Source organism: Triticum urartu, chromosome 4A (genome assembly GCF_056163025.1).
Source record: "Triticum urartu cultivar PI428250 chromosome 4A, HENAU_Tu73, whole genome shotgun sequence".
In the NCBI taxonomy this organism is placed as follows: Eukaryota; Viridiplantae; Streptophyta; class Magnoliopsida; order Poales; family Poaceae; genus Triticum; species Triticum urartu.
Window position 1 is genome coordinate 294,238,201 of NC_141876.1, and position 15,197 is coordinate 294,253,397.

A 15,197-nucleotide genomic window follows, 5' to 3' on the forward strand; every position below is an offset into this window, starting at 1 on the left:
GGGGGCAATCCCTCTCCGGTGGCCATCTTCATCATCTCGGTGCTCTCCATGACGAGGAGGGAGTAGTTCTCCCTCGGGGCTGAGGGTATGTACCAGTAGCTATGTGCTTGATCTCTCTCTCTCTCTCTCGTGTTCTTGATTTGGCACGATCTTGATGCATCGCGAGCTTTGCTATTATAGTTGGATCTTATGTTTCTCCTCCCCCTCTTCTCTCTTGTAATGAATTGAGTTTCCCCTTTGAAGTAATCTTATCGGATAGAGTCTTTAAAGATTTGAGAACACTTGATGTATGTCTTGCCGTGCGTATCTGTGGTGACAATGGGATATCACGTGATTCACTTGATGTATGTTTTGGTGATCAACTTGCGGGTTCCGCCCATGAACCTATGCATAGGGGTTGGCACATGTTTTCGTCGTGATTCTCCGGTAGAACTTTGGGGCACTCTTTGAGGTCCTTTGTGTTGGTTGAATAGATGAATCTGAGATTGTGTGATGCATATCGTATAATCATACACACGGATACTTGAGGTGACATTGGAGTATCTAGGTGACATTAGGGTTTTGATTGATTTGTGTCTTAAGGTGTTATTCTAGTACGAACTCTAGGGCTATTTGTGACACTTATAGGAATAGCCCAACGGATTGATTGGAAAGAATAACTTTGAGGTGGTTTCGTACCCTAGTGAAAGTATGAACCCTAGGCCTTATTTCCTAGCATTGCAATACCGTTTACGCTCACTTTTATCATTAGTTACCTTGCTGTTTTTATATTTTCAGATTACAAAAACCTTTATCTACTATCCATATACCACTTGTATCACCATCTGTTCGCCGAACTAGTGCACCTATACAATTTACCATTGTATTGGGTGTGTTGGGGACACAAGAGACTCTTTGTTATTTGGTTGCAGGGTTGCTCGAGAGAGACCATCTTCATCCTACGCCTCCTACGGTTTGATAAACCTTTGGTCATCCACTTGAGGGAAATTTGCTACTATCCTACAAACCTCTGCATTTGGAGGCCCAACAACGTCTACAAGAAGAAGGTTGTGTAGTAGACATCAGCCGCCTGCCCGAGTCCGGAACCACTGGGGGTTCCAGCGTGGTGTTCGGCTGAGGGCCGAACTCGGAGCTCTCAGGGGCCTTGTCCCCTCGGCTCCCGGAGTCCAGGAGGCCGCCTTGAGGCGCCTACGGGACTGTCTCCCCTCGACCCGGTGCCTCGTGAGACAGCACCTCGGTGTCGTCCGCAGGATGAGGGGAGGTGGAGGTCGGGACTGGATCGCTATCCATATCCGACGAGCCCAGGGAGCCGTCCGATGATACATCAATGCGGGCTCGGGGCGGCCTGCATAGTCATATTTCGGCGTTAGGTGAAGTAGTGCGACAAAGGAATACTATGAGTTACTCTGGTATCCGAATACTTACGACTTCCCCAGGGGCTTGGCCCTGGGCAGCCACTCGTCTTCGCCGTTGGCGACGGTGGTAGAGCTGTCCGGAAGGAGAGTCCTCCCCTTCTTGGACCCTTTGGCCTCCCCAGTTGGGGCGGCCTTCCTTTTCTTGTCTCCCCCGTCTAGAGGGGGAGCATCTTCTTCTGCCTCCTCGTCTTCGGGGGAGGATTGCATCGTAGAGTCCTTGGATGGCGTGTCCGATGACGCCTAGCGTCAGGAACTCTTTCAGGTTCCCTTGGCCTTCTTGGTCTTCTCCGGCACCGTATAAGGAGCCGGAGTCAGCATCTTCGCTAGAAGAGCGTTTGTTGGGCCTTCGGGCAAAGGAGCCGGACAGTCGATCTGTCCGGCCGTCTCCTGCCAGTCCTGTCAAAGGTACTGGAGTTTAGATCCCGCATGGAGTCAATCTATGAAAAATAAGTATCCTGTAAAAGGTAAAGCAACTTACCGCGCTGGCTTGGCGCTTCGCGCTGAATCCGCGATCCTCAGTAATGGGTGGGGGACCTCGGCACTCTTGAACAGCACCCTCCAGGCATCTTCGTGAGTTGTGTCGAAGAGCCTGTTCAGAGTTCGGTGCTGCGCCGGGTCGAACTCCCACAAGTTGAAGGCCCATTGTTGGAACGGGAGGATCCGGCGGTGGAGCATGACCTCGACTACGTTGACGAGTTTGAGCTTCTTGTTCACCATGTTTTGAATACATGTTTGGAGTTCGGTCAGCTCTCCCGAACCACCCCAGGACAGGCCCTTCTCTTGCCAGGAGGTGAGCCGTGTGGGGAAGCCAGATCGGAACTCGGGGGCCGCTACCCATGCAGGGTCACGTGGCTCGGTGATGTAGAACCACCCCGATTGCCACCCCTTTATAGTCTCCACGAAGGAGCCCTTGAGCCATGTGACGTTGGGCATCTTGCCCACCATGGCGCCTCCGCACTCCGCCTGGCGGCCGCTCACTACCTTCGGCTTGACATTGAAAGTCTTCAGCCATAAGCCGAAGTGGGGCTTGATGCGGAGGAAAGCCTCGCACATGATGATAAACGCCGAGATGTTGAGGATGAAGTTCGGGGCCAGATCATGGAAATCCAGGCCGTAGTAGAACATGAGCCCCCAGACAAATGGGTGGAGAGGAAATCCCAGTCCGCGTAGGAAATGGGTGAGGAACACTACCCTCTCATGGGGCCTGGGGGTGGGGATGAGCTGCCCCTCTTCTGGGAGCCGGTGCGCGATGTCGTCGGGCAAGTATCCGGCTCTCCTCAGCTTCTTGATGTGTCCCTCCGTGACGGAGGAGACCATCCACCTGCCTCCCGCTCCGGATATGGTTGGAGAAGGTCGGGGTGGGAAATGCGAACTTGAGCGCTGGAGCTCGAGTGTGCGAAGGTGGATGAGCAAAGGAGGAAGAAGGCGTGGATGAAAAGGTAAATCCTTATCCCTTTTTATGGGCGGACGAAACTATGTGTCCCCACTAGCCTGGTAAAACCCGCTTGTCCCCCAAGCGCCGTAATCAATGGCACGGTTGGGTTACCCACACATGTATTGATGAGAATCCCGTGATAAGGGAACACGATCTCTGCTTTGACAAGACGTGTCAAAAAACTGCCTCGCGTTATGTGCGGGGCTAGTTAAAGGAAACGGTTTGAATAATCACCGGGCCGTGACATAATGTCGTGTTGCCAAAACAAGTCAGCAAATTGGATTTGTGGAAATATTATTCTCTCTACGGTGGTATGTGGAACTTATTTTGTAGGGTCGGACACTATCCTTATATTCAAATTCTTCCGTGGTATATTCGGAGGAGGAACCCGCCTTGCAATGCCGAAGACAATACTGCGCGCCGGACTCATCGTCATTGAAAGCCTGGTTCAGGGGCTACTGTGGGAGTCCTGGATTAGGGGGTCTCCGGATAGCCGGACTATATCCAATGGCCGGACTGTTAGACTATGAAGATACAGGACTGAAGACTTCGTCTCGTGTCCGGATGGGACTCTACTTGGCGTGGAAGGCAAGCTAGGCAATACGGATATGTGTATCTCCTCCTTTGTAACCGACCTTGTGTAACCCTAACCTCTCCGGTGTCTATATAAACCAGAGGGTTTTAGTCCGTAGGACAACATACAATCATACCATAGGCTAGCTTCTAGGGTTTTAGCCTCTCCGATCTCGTGGTAGATCTACTCTTGTACTACCCATATCATCAATATTAATCAAGCAGGACGTAGGGTTTTACCTCCATCAAGAGGGCCCGAACATGGGTAAAACATTGTGTCCCCTGCCTCCTGTTACCATCCGCCTTAGATGAAAAGTTCGGGACCCCCTACCGAGATCTGCCGGTTTTGACACCGACAATGGGATCTCACGAGTACAGAAGGTCGCGGCGATGGAAAAGGTGTTTCGTGGCTCTTCCCAAAGGTTTCAGGGTATAAGAGTATGTATAGGCGAAAGAAGTAGGTCGGTGGAGCTGCGAGGGGCCCACGAGGGTCAGGAGCGTGCACACCCCCTGGGGCGCGCCCTCCTGCCTCGTGGCTTCCTCGCTCCTTCCTTGATGTCCACTCCAAGTGTCCTGGATTGCGTTTGTTCCAAAAACGATCCTCGCGAAGTTTTCATTCCGTTTGGATTCTGTTTGATATTCCTTTTCTGCGAAACACTGAAATATGCCAAAAAATAGCAATTTGCGCTTGGCTTTCGGTTAATAGGTTAGTCCCAAATATAATATAAAAATGTATATTAAAGCCCATTAAACATCCAAAACAGATAATATAATAGCATGGAACAATCAAAAATTATAGATATGTTGCAGATGGTGGCCGTGTAGAGCATTGGGAGCACACCCGAGCCAGCAGTGGTGGTGGGGTGATCCCCTGAGTCGAAGGTGAGGTCAGCCTTGGGAGCCGCCCATCCGGAGGGGCTCCTCGCTGCACAGAGGCGGAGCCGATCTGGCGGAAGAAATGCTTGGTGTGGAGGTCCGAGGGCGGCACTTGCGAGCCGCCTAGGAGAGCCGCGACGGCGACAGGCGCCGGTGCCGTGCAGCTCCTTGCAAGAAAGGTACTAGGTGGCTCCATGAAAGGTATGGCAGCGTTTCAATGTCGGCGTCCTCTGGTATTCTGAATTTGAAATGATAACAACTATTACAAAAACACCTTGGAGGCACCAAGAACAGAATTCTCGTAACATCGTTATCGCAACGATTCCAACAATATTCGTGTGATCCTAAAAAATGGAGGGGAAGAGGAGTAGAATCAAAACACATGCGTCACAATTCCTCACAAGAGCGACAAAGGGGATAAGGAGTAAACAGAATTCCTACTCTCTGATATATATATATATATATATATATATATATATATATATATGGACTCAAAATAGTTTTTTAGACTCAACAACGTCAACGATCGGCAAGGCACTAATACCAACTTGTAGCACCCAAGATGCAATTCTACGTCAGTCACGTGATGAATTCATGATTGGGGCAGAATCGCATTTCGAGCTCGTAGCAAGGTGGATGTCATTACAACATACCATGTATTGAATATATGAGAATACCAAATAGAGGCTTACACTTGCCACAACCTACATCATGAATACATCAATACATAGCAATCATCATACGAAAGAGCAGGATCTGACTACAGATGTAGTCAAATGAAAAAGAAGAACGACATCCACCCTGCTAATCCCAGGCTCCAGACCCGGAACCTATCCCTTGATCGAAGAAGAAGAAGAAGAAGGAGAAGAACTCCAAAACAAGCAAGCATCTCCCTAACATCAGATCATCACATTACCTGTACCTGCAACTATTGTTGTAGTAATCTATGAGCCACGAGGACTCAGCAATCCCACTACCATGGGTATCAAGATTAGCAAAGCTTAATAAGTATGGATTGGTTGAGTGTTGTGGTTGCAGCAAGCTCTAAGCATTATAAGGTGGCTAACTTATGAGTACAAGAATAATAAGAGTGACTACACATAACGGCCGCAAACTAGTAATGATCCAGAAGTGATCCTGAACAACTTATGAGTCAAACATAACCCCACCATGTTCTCTTCCTGAACTCCCTCGAAAATTGACGGTCACGGTTATACACACTATTGGTGTATTTTATTTTGGTTTTAGTGTCAAGTTCTCTTCAATAGGATATTATAAATTTCCAAGTCGTCGCATAACCATGGGCACGACTTCTGAAAAGATTTAACCCTATAGGGGTGCTCCAACTTAATCCACTATAAACTACCATACGCGTGCGACAGAACATCCTCACACCATGAAGAACACGATGTTTGCGATAAGGAATCCTGGTGGACCTTCCTCTCATTGAAGGTAAAACTAAACTAGCAAGAGCTCCCAGTGTACCAACAAATCCCGATAGAAGCAGCACATATCTCATTCTTGGGGCAGACCAGATGGACAAGGTGTCGGGTTGGCTGACAACCTGGTTGCCCCGGGGGCGCCGGACATCACCCAGTTTGGACTAGCACCATCAGCACTGGCCCCCCTGTATTATGTGGAATAAAGGATCCTCGAGGTGATCAGCCCCTATGAATTAATAAATTAATTCTAGTATTATTATGTTGGCAAATTTTGAAACCAATGTTGGGCCTTGCTGGAAGAGTTCTTTCCAAAGTGCTTGGTCTGGAGGTCCCCAAATACCCACATGTGTTATGAGTGCTCATCCAGTAAGGTAACACTAGTATGACAGAAACTAGGGCGGCAAGTGTGGAACAAAACACCAAGCAAAAGGCCAAGCCTTCCACCCTTTACCATATATATATATATATAGATGATGCATTAATTAAATAAGAGATATTGTGATATCCCATGATATCCATGTCCCAAATGTGGAACAACCTACACTACACCTGCAACTAGCAACACTATAAGAGGGGAGAAGCAAAGTGGTAACATAGACAATTAATGGTTTGCTAGGATGGTGGAGGTTAAAGGCTTATCGTGGCAGTTTGGGAGGCTTGAAAAACTGTAACATCCCGATTCTCGGAATGTTTTAGAAAAAGTTTTTCAAAAAATCAGGGCAAGAAAATTTTCGTTTGGTAACGAAGCTTAAATTGGACTTTTATAATTCAGAGGATTTAATTTGAACTAATACCAACTTAAATTAAATTTGAGTTTTGTTGTTTCTTTTAGTTGGGTTTTATTTTGGTCTTAAGCATATTTAAATATGCGAGTTTGTGTTTTCTTCGATTTCTAAGTTTGTGATATTTTGTTTGAGCTTCTTTTTCATTACTAGATTTTCCTCTTAGGAAAATCAATTTGTTTCCCTCTCTCAAACTTTGTACCAAATTTCCGTGGACAGTATTTCTTTCCTCTCTCTTCCCTATGTTAAGCCCATCTATATTTTTCTCACATCCGAATGGGCCAACAGCCAACTTTTCCTTTCTTCTTTCTCTCCCACTTGGACCAAAGCCAAATTGGGCCAATACCCAGCCAAGCCAGCGCCTCCTCTTCGCTCCCTCAGTACGTTTCAATCTACAGAAGAGAAACAACCGCCTACATGTACATAGGAAACTCCTGCATCCTCCTTTAATTCCTCTTTCCTTCCTTATTTCTCTCCACCTTCCATCTTCCAACGCCAACCCAAGAGCTTCTCCTTCCTCACGGCTCCACCCACACTTGAACGTACATGAGCACATGAAGCTGAAACGTACAGGCACTAGCACTCCTGATTCTCTCAAGCGTTCTCAAATCCGTGAGTATATATATGTGTGCCCCTTGCTCCTCTTGCAGACCCATATCAACTCCTCCCTTCTCCCTTCCACAATCTCTCCAAAACTCTCTCCGAACTGTTGCTGCTCCATGGATGCCGGTGCTCGTTCCCGGTGACTCGGACCATCTCCATACATGCCCTTGCGCCAGAAGGTTCCCCTGCACACCATGGTTCCATTCAGGGAAGAATGAACGCGATCCGTCGAGCACACGCGAAGAATTTCACATGTGCGTGTACACTGTTCGTCAAGTTCACGACACCATTCCGTCCAACTCGGTGAGCCTCTATCCAATTCCTCATGCACACCTCCTCAACATCACCCGTAGTATCTCATAGACATCATGTTTCAACCTATCTATCTCGTTGGCCACGCTTGTCCAAAACATATTTCAATTCGATGGCATCAGCTTCTCTTTATATTTTTGGCCTATCGGATAATCTTGTGGTCAACATATGAAATGTTTCTTATGGCTGTAGTAACCATGTTGTGGAGTTAGATTGATAGTTTGACCTTGCAAGCGGTACAATATATATTTTCATACTCATTCTTGCGGTAGAATACAAGGGGCTTTCTAGTTCGATGATCTTTTTGTAATATGATATGTCCATATGTTCGTGTTATGCCTCTCATTATTTTTGGTGTGACATGTGAGTTGTTAGATTATTCGTTTATGAATTAGAGTTATTTAAAATAAGTTTTGCATATTGTTTTGAGTGGACAATTTGTTTATTGTCTATAGTCCACTTTTATGCATGTGTAGAATATTCGGTGAACTTTTCGTTAGAATGTAATTTTCATTTTTTTATATGCCTAGGAGTCACTCCTAATTATTTCTTAATGTTAGGAGTAAAATACAGTTTATGAGATTTATTTTACTTTTGTTTAAATTGTTAAAATAGTTATATATATTTCCTTCGGTGCAATAATTTGTGCTACCCCATATATTTCTTTTTGCCTGTGTTCTATTTTTTTAGAACTATTGCCATGAGTAGAAATCTCCATGTTTAATCCATAGGATTTGTTTGATGTCTATAGGTATATAATAGTTGTTGCGTGAATTATTGATTGGTGTCTCGCTTATGATTATATTAACAGTCCTTGTATTATTGTTTATATCCATGTAGTAGTATGATATATATTTGTAGCAATTTCTGAGATATTTAGATTTATGGTTAATTACATTATGTCTTGATTATTTAATTTTTCCTTAGCATGGATATATCTTAGATATGGTTCACATATTCATTTACATCCATGTTGCATGTTAATTTTATTGGTTTGAAATCATGTCATGCCTATGATAGTTGTTTAGGTATTTATCGTGTGTGGTTTTGCATAGTTTTCTTTATGCTAGGTTCTAGATGTTAAATGAACTGATATGTTAATTTAGAACAATTCAATAATAGTACCCTGTGGCATACCACATTTTGTGTAGTTGTTCCTATATGTCACCATTCTAGATTCATGGTTGGTTGCTTTATGACATGGTTCATATTTGTATTGCTATATAGAATTTACTCTTATGGCATATAACCTTTATCGTTACTTTTGATAATTGTTTGATGTGTGTTTATTTATCTTAGTTCATTGCCACGCCATGTTAACAATTGCTTCAAGTAGAATGCTTGTTTACTTGTCTCCTACCATGTGTTATATCACTACTAGTATGGACTACCGTGTGATTGCACATATGGTTAGCCTTCATTGAGATGATTCACATGATACTAGTTTGTTGATTTCGTACTTTCTTTTATCAAATAACTTCTTGCTTGTTCAATACTGTGCCACGTTGTTGTGATTGCATAATTAGATAGCATCATGTGTGTGTACCAATTTTTATGTCGTATGGTGCCTAGTTGTGTACTTTAGGTGCTTGCTAGTGTTGGATGAGCTAAATATAGATACATGCCACTTTCTTACTCATGCGAGTATAACACATGTTGAATTGGTAGATGCCATGATCTAGTTATTTACTTGCCTAAATGCGGTATGGTATGCCCATATGCTTATATGACATAACTAGTATGTGTGCTCTTGCCACTCTGGATATTCATGGTAGTTGATATCAACTAAGTTATCCCATTGATGTGGGTTGTATTCTATATATTAGTATCATATTTTGGTATCTCGTGTGATGATCATCCATGCTTAGCATCATATCTGGTCTATCTTACTGTTGCATTTGTGGTATGCGAAATTCTAGACATCAAGTCATGCTAGTCATCTTTCATGTGTTATTATATTCCATGTGGTATAGTTGTACTTGTGTTTTTCATATATGCTTGACTTGTCTCATGTTAGTGTTATGAGTGTTTGGCACATGTTGCATTAGCTCGTCACATGATTAGGATAGTTTACCTTTCAATAGTTGAGTTGTGTCTTTCTCATATGCTTAGTGCACATTGTTGCTTTGTTGTTAATCATGTTATGGTAATGTTTTTGCTAGAGGTCATTTGGATATTATTTCTTTCCTTTATTATAAAGAGTGTCCTAGTTTAGTATCTTCTCATGGTCATTCATATGTTTAATGCTTGTGTTATTAGATAAGACCTCTTCATGATTCTTACTCACATGCCTTGTATGATGTGTCTGATTATTTATTTTTTTTCAATTAGTTTTGTGATAGCATTGGTTTTTCTTTTGTTATAGAAACACTTGCTAATAGTTGTTATGATTGGTGTTTACTCTTTGCTTATTGTTAACCATTATAGATATTTGGATACATCCAAGTATTTACTTGTCGTTGATCATTAATCTTAATCATATCATGTATGGATAGTAGTTCACTCTTTTGATCCATGTCTTGTATAGTTTCTTGTTAATTGTTTGACAAATAAATTGGTTTGTTATAATAGAGCTGATCCTATTTTATTTTAATAATGTTTTATCGCTAGACCGAGATCAATTCACATGTTGTTGAATGATGTTTTGCTTGTTTAACTATTATGTTTTATAATGTTGCTTTGATTGTCGTATAGAACACTTGTTTGGAGTTATTATAGAGTTAACGTATATGTTTGAATTCTATTGACCATTATAAATATTTAGATTCTATCTAAATATCTAATTGTGGTTAACTATTACCTTTATCATGTCATGTTGTGATTGTGTTGTTAAAATGCATACGTCGGTTCCATTCCATGTGTGTTGATGTTATTGTGTTTGTTATATAGTAGTTCCTTAAGTTGTGATGTGTGGTGGGCACTATTAGTTAATATTAGAAAGTTGGTCTTGATCTCCAGGCCTTCCATAGTTGTGTCAACCTAAACCTTGTCACTTCGTTGAATCCTCTCTACTTACCTCCCTATCATGCTATCTCATTTCAGAATCTCCATCTGATCGATATCTCGCTATCCATCCACTCTTAATTTGTTTTGGGATGTTATTTGGATTTATTATTGTTTTGGTATTTATTCGTTTTCCATTTGCTATCGTTACGACGAGTAGGGAGTGGCGAGGTTGGACAAGGACAGAAACAAGTTACCGAAGAAGGACTCAACAACGAAGGCATGCCTCCTTCTTTGATCATACTTATCCTATGTTTACAAAATTGCATTGTGTTTTATGGTTACTATATGCATGCTATTTTAATTCTCATAGCTAGTGTGTCGATTGACACATTACCCTGATCCGCTTGTCGCCTATTCACTTGACACCCGAGTAGAATTATATAGTATTCTGGTAGAGTAGAAATGCTTAGCCATGCTTATTACCCTATAGGTGCATTGTTGAATGGCCTTTTAGTCATTGACACTTGAAACTTATTTATTGAGCTCGCTAAGCTAGGCAAGTTGGCCTTGTTGATCTCCTCTACTCTCTTCTACTCTGGGTGAAACTTACCATCTGAATACTGGCGCGGGCGACAGCTGAATCAAGGATTGAAGGAGCGATTAGCTACCCTTCACAGGTTGAAGGGGGCAATCAGTCGTCCGTGCCGCTTAAGGCCTAATAAGTCTTGGATTTGAAGATTGTGATAACAGTACAGCCACATGCTATATGGGCACTGGCTTGGTCAAGTAAGCTAGTCAGCCTTAGGTGTCGATGTCGCCGTACCGCAGATGGGATAGCTGCCCTGCGGGGAGTATCCTCGGCACAGATGGGGGGACCGGTTTGAGGACGTACTCTCAGTTCCGTGCGCCAGACCCGGTGGGCATGTCACATCTTTGGGGGATCTAGTCCAAAGACCTCGTCACAATCTCCCTGTCGGTATACCAGATGGTGTACTATGCTAGCGACGGCTAGTGGCAACAAGTCGGGATTGTGTCGTGTGGGTAAAGTGTACAACCTCTGCAGAGTGTAAAACTATTCGAATAGCCATGTCCACAGTCAAGGACAGCACATGAATCTTTCTCGACGTACAAGACATGTCTTGCTTATTCCCTCTTTGCCCCTTTTCTTGGAACCTATGAAGAGTGTGAGTTGATCGAGGATCCTCACTTTGATGAAAGTTATTCTAGAGATAAAACTTGTTTTCATCAAAAATTGCTTTTATCCAACTGCTATATTTTTCAAACAAAATTAGCTTTTATGCAAATGAGCCATACAACCTTCCTTTGAGGCCACATGTAGCTATTAGGTCCTTCCCCGAGGGAGGCATATTGAGTACGTAATGTACTCATGGCAATAATTTTGTTAACAACAGAGTTCCATGAAGATGAAGGTGATGACTACGACTACTATGGCGATCTGTAGGAGTGAGGTCACGTGGACTACATCGACTGCCTGTGGCTGAGATGGAGTCTCTACGCATTGTACTTTCCGCTGTTTTTCTGAATGTAATAAGTGTCATGAGACATTTATCTAGGTATGCCTTGTGGCAAGATATATTTAAAATTGTAATATCTTTTATGTATTGTGCAATGATATCATTTCACTGTGTTGTCAACAATGATCCTGGGGTTGACAAATATACACAGGAGGGTCTGGAAGTTAATTCCGGGTTCTCACACAAACAAGTGGTATGTAGCGCGACATAGCGATAGCATCAAGACAACTAGCAAAGCGAAGATAGTAGTGATATCCAAGGTAATAGTCATCTTGCCTGAAATCCTGCTCGGAAGAAGATCAAGTCCATGAAGTAGACGAACCAAGGTAGTTGAATGGATCCTCACAATCGCAACATAACCAAAACAATCGAGAAGAAGCACAACCGAAAAGAAGCAAACAACATGGTAAACAAGAAAGCATAAGCATGGCATAATGCACAACCAAGTATGATGCATGTCCGGTTTAAATGGGCATGACATGGCAAAATGCAACAATCAAATACTATATTTTAAGTGAAGATCAATATGCAACGAGTTGCATATTTGACGAAACTTCACAACAATTATTTAGTTGTCTCCCGGTTAAGCTACTCATCAATATTAAATGTTAGTTAACATGGAAAGAGGTGAAGCATATGCAAACTACTTATTTAGGCAAGTTTAAATGAGGCCGAAAATACAAATAACAAATTCGAAGAATCCCCATGTGTATATTTTGGATTTGCTACTGTTCTGCCCTAAACCATATTCTAGAATTGTTAAACATGAAAAATAAGTGCACCATGTTAATTTATGCATTTTTCTAGACCATTTGCATATAATGTTTATTTAATTCGGAGCTATGGTTAATTAGATAGGAAATAAACCATTTTAGCATGTTACTTATGCAAATTAAAGCAAATGACAAATTTAACATTTTTATCATGGATGAAAGTTGGATATTTTGAATCTAGAAGAAATTCTAGGCCTTTTACATATATGGATCATTTTAAACTGATGCACCGTTAATTAGTTACTATATGCATGAACATAGAGGTTCGGTTTGTAAACCAGCATTCGCTGGATAATTTGACAAATTCCTTTAGCGGAAAAACTAGTGAACGGGCCAAAATGGCTTGCCCAACAAGAGGAAAATGAAAAGAGGGCACCGGCGGTGTGGCCTCACCATGGGCTCGGCCCAGGAGCTAGAGGGGAGGTAGCTGGGCCTAGCATGGCCCACGCAGCTATCCGATCCGGTCATCGGGCATGGGGCTACGTGTGTCTCTCACTGCAGGCAAACAGAGGCAGGAAAATTGGATCTTTTGCCACACTTTACTTCCCACTTAGATAATTTGCCCCCTGAGAGGCTGCCGGGTGGGGCCGGGGCCACTAGTCATTGAGACAACCCTGGGGTAAACCATCTAACATCTTGTAAAGTAGGGCAAATCATCTAATCTCCCGCACGGGATGGCAGCGACGGTGAGCAAAGAGAGCAAGGCGGCTTGGGGTCACAGGGACGCGGGGGAACAACGAAGGCCAGATCCGGTGAGGTAGGGCATTGGGGCGGTGGTGGTTGGACTTAGCGGCACCGACGGCTGCGGCTGGCAGCAGAGTTCCATGGCCATGATCATTCCTGCCCGGACAAAATAGATGCAGAGCCGAGAGATGAGACCGAGACGGGCGCAAGAGGAGATGGAGAGGAGTGTGACTGGGGCTCGCCTGTTGGTAGAGGGCGTTGGCAGGAGGTTGATCCGGCGCGGATCGAGCGTGGGTGAGGTAGGCGACATCAACGATGGCGGACCCACTCAGTGGCAAGCAGCTACCGGGGATGTGCTGGTCACCGGCGAGGCGGAGAGGCAGGGGGCGGTCACGGGGGAAGACGGATCCGTCTGATTCCTAGTTGGAACTAGTGCAAAATGGCGGCGAGGTGGAGCTTCCATGGTTGGTGGTGACGGCGCTGCTGTAACCTGAAGAAAGGGAGATAAAGAGAATTTGAAAGAGAGAGATCAAGAGGAAATAAGAGAGAGAACGGAGGGAGGAAGGAAGGAAGAAGGCAGAGGGGCAGTGCTATTTTTGGTCTTCGTCGGTGGCTTGCGGGCGACACGCTGCTCCAGCAAGGCGAGACGCAGTGATGGAAGTCGAGGCCTCGGGCGTCTCCGAGCATTGAGATTGTGTGGAACTTTGGTGGGGAAGAAATAGCACGTTGGGGGCCTTGCGACCTGGACCTGACCGCCCAGATCGATGATGGGAGGCTGTTGCAGGCTGGCAAGAGCTGGCTCGGACACGCAAAAAACAATGTAGTTTATCGGAGGCAACACTTGTTTGTGGATGGATCGAGCAGGTGGAGAGTTGGTTGGCTCAGGATGGATCCCGAGGAGATGGATGGGACAAGATGCCTAGGGTCTAGGGTTTGCCCAGATTTCGACTAGGTGCATTTATATATAGGTATGGGAGATGGATTTGGGTGGGTATGGATCCTCCGATCATAATCGAACGACAGAAAATAAATAGGTTAGGAGAGTTCAATTGAGAAACCGAAGATGTTTGGGGATGTTCAAACTTGATCCGGATCCAATGGTCAAGACTGAGCGGTTCTGATTCGGGGCAATTTCAGTCATGGTTGCGAAGGGGTCCGTGGCTGTGTAGAGAGACAAGGCTGATACGTCTCCGTCGTATCTATTATTTTTTATTGTTTCATGTCAATATTATAAAACTTTTACATACTTTTGGCAACATTTTATATGATTTATTGAACTAACCTATTAATCCAGTGCCTGTTCCTGTTTGTTGCATGTTTTTTGGTTTGCAGAATATACATATCAAAAGAAGTCCAAACGTAATAAAAAATTATGGAGATTTATTTGGGAATATATGTAATTTTTTTGGTTCTGGTTCGGGGCAGTTTCGGTCATGGTTGCGAAGGGGTCCATGGTTGTGTAGAGAGACAAGGCTGATACGTCTCCGTCGTATCTATTATTTTTTTATTGTTTCATGCCAATATTATAAAAAATTTACATACTTTTGGCAACATTTTATATGATTTATTGAACTAACCTGTTGATCCAGTGCCTGTTCCTGTTTGTTGCATGTTTTTTGGTTTGCAGAATATCCATATCAAAAGAAGTCCAAACGCAATAAAAAATTATGGAGATTTATTTTGGAATATATGTGATTTTTTTGGTTCTGGTTCGGGGCAGTTTTGGTCATGGTTGCGAAGGGGTCCATGGCTGTGTAGAGAGACAAGGCTGGTACTTCTCCGTCGTATCTATTATTTTTTATTGTTTCATGCCAATATTAT

General features: G+C 43.7%; 1 long non-coding RNA gene across 1 annotated transcript; it reads right to left on the minus strand.

Moving 5' to 3' along the window:
- Nucleotides 1–12,195: 12,195 nt before the first annotated feature.
- Nucleotides 12,196–14,581, minus strand: LOC147975630 (uncharacterized). The gene is made up of 2 exons (XR_015600982.1): nt 13,619–14,581; nt 12,196–13,532 (listed from the first exon to the last, which is right to left on the minus strand). It is a non-coding gene; the product is annotated as an uncharacterized LOC147975630 (long non-coding RNA).
- Nucleotides 14,582–15,197: the final 616 nt, after the last annotated feature.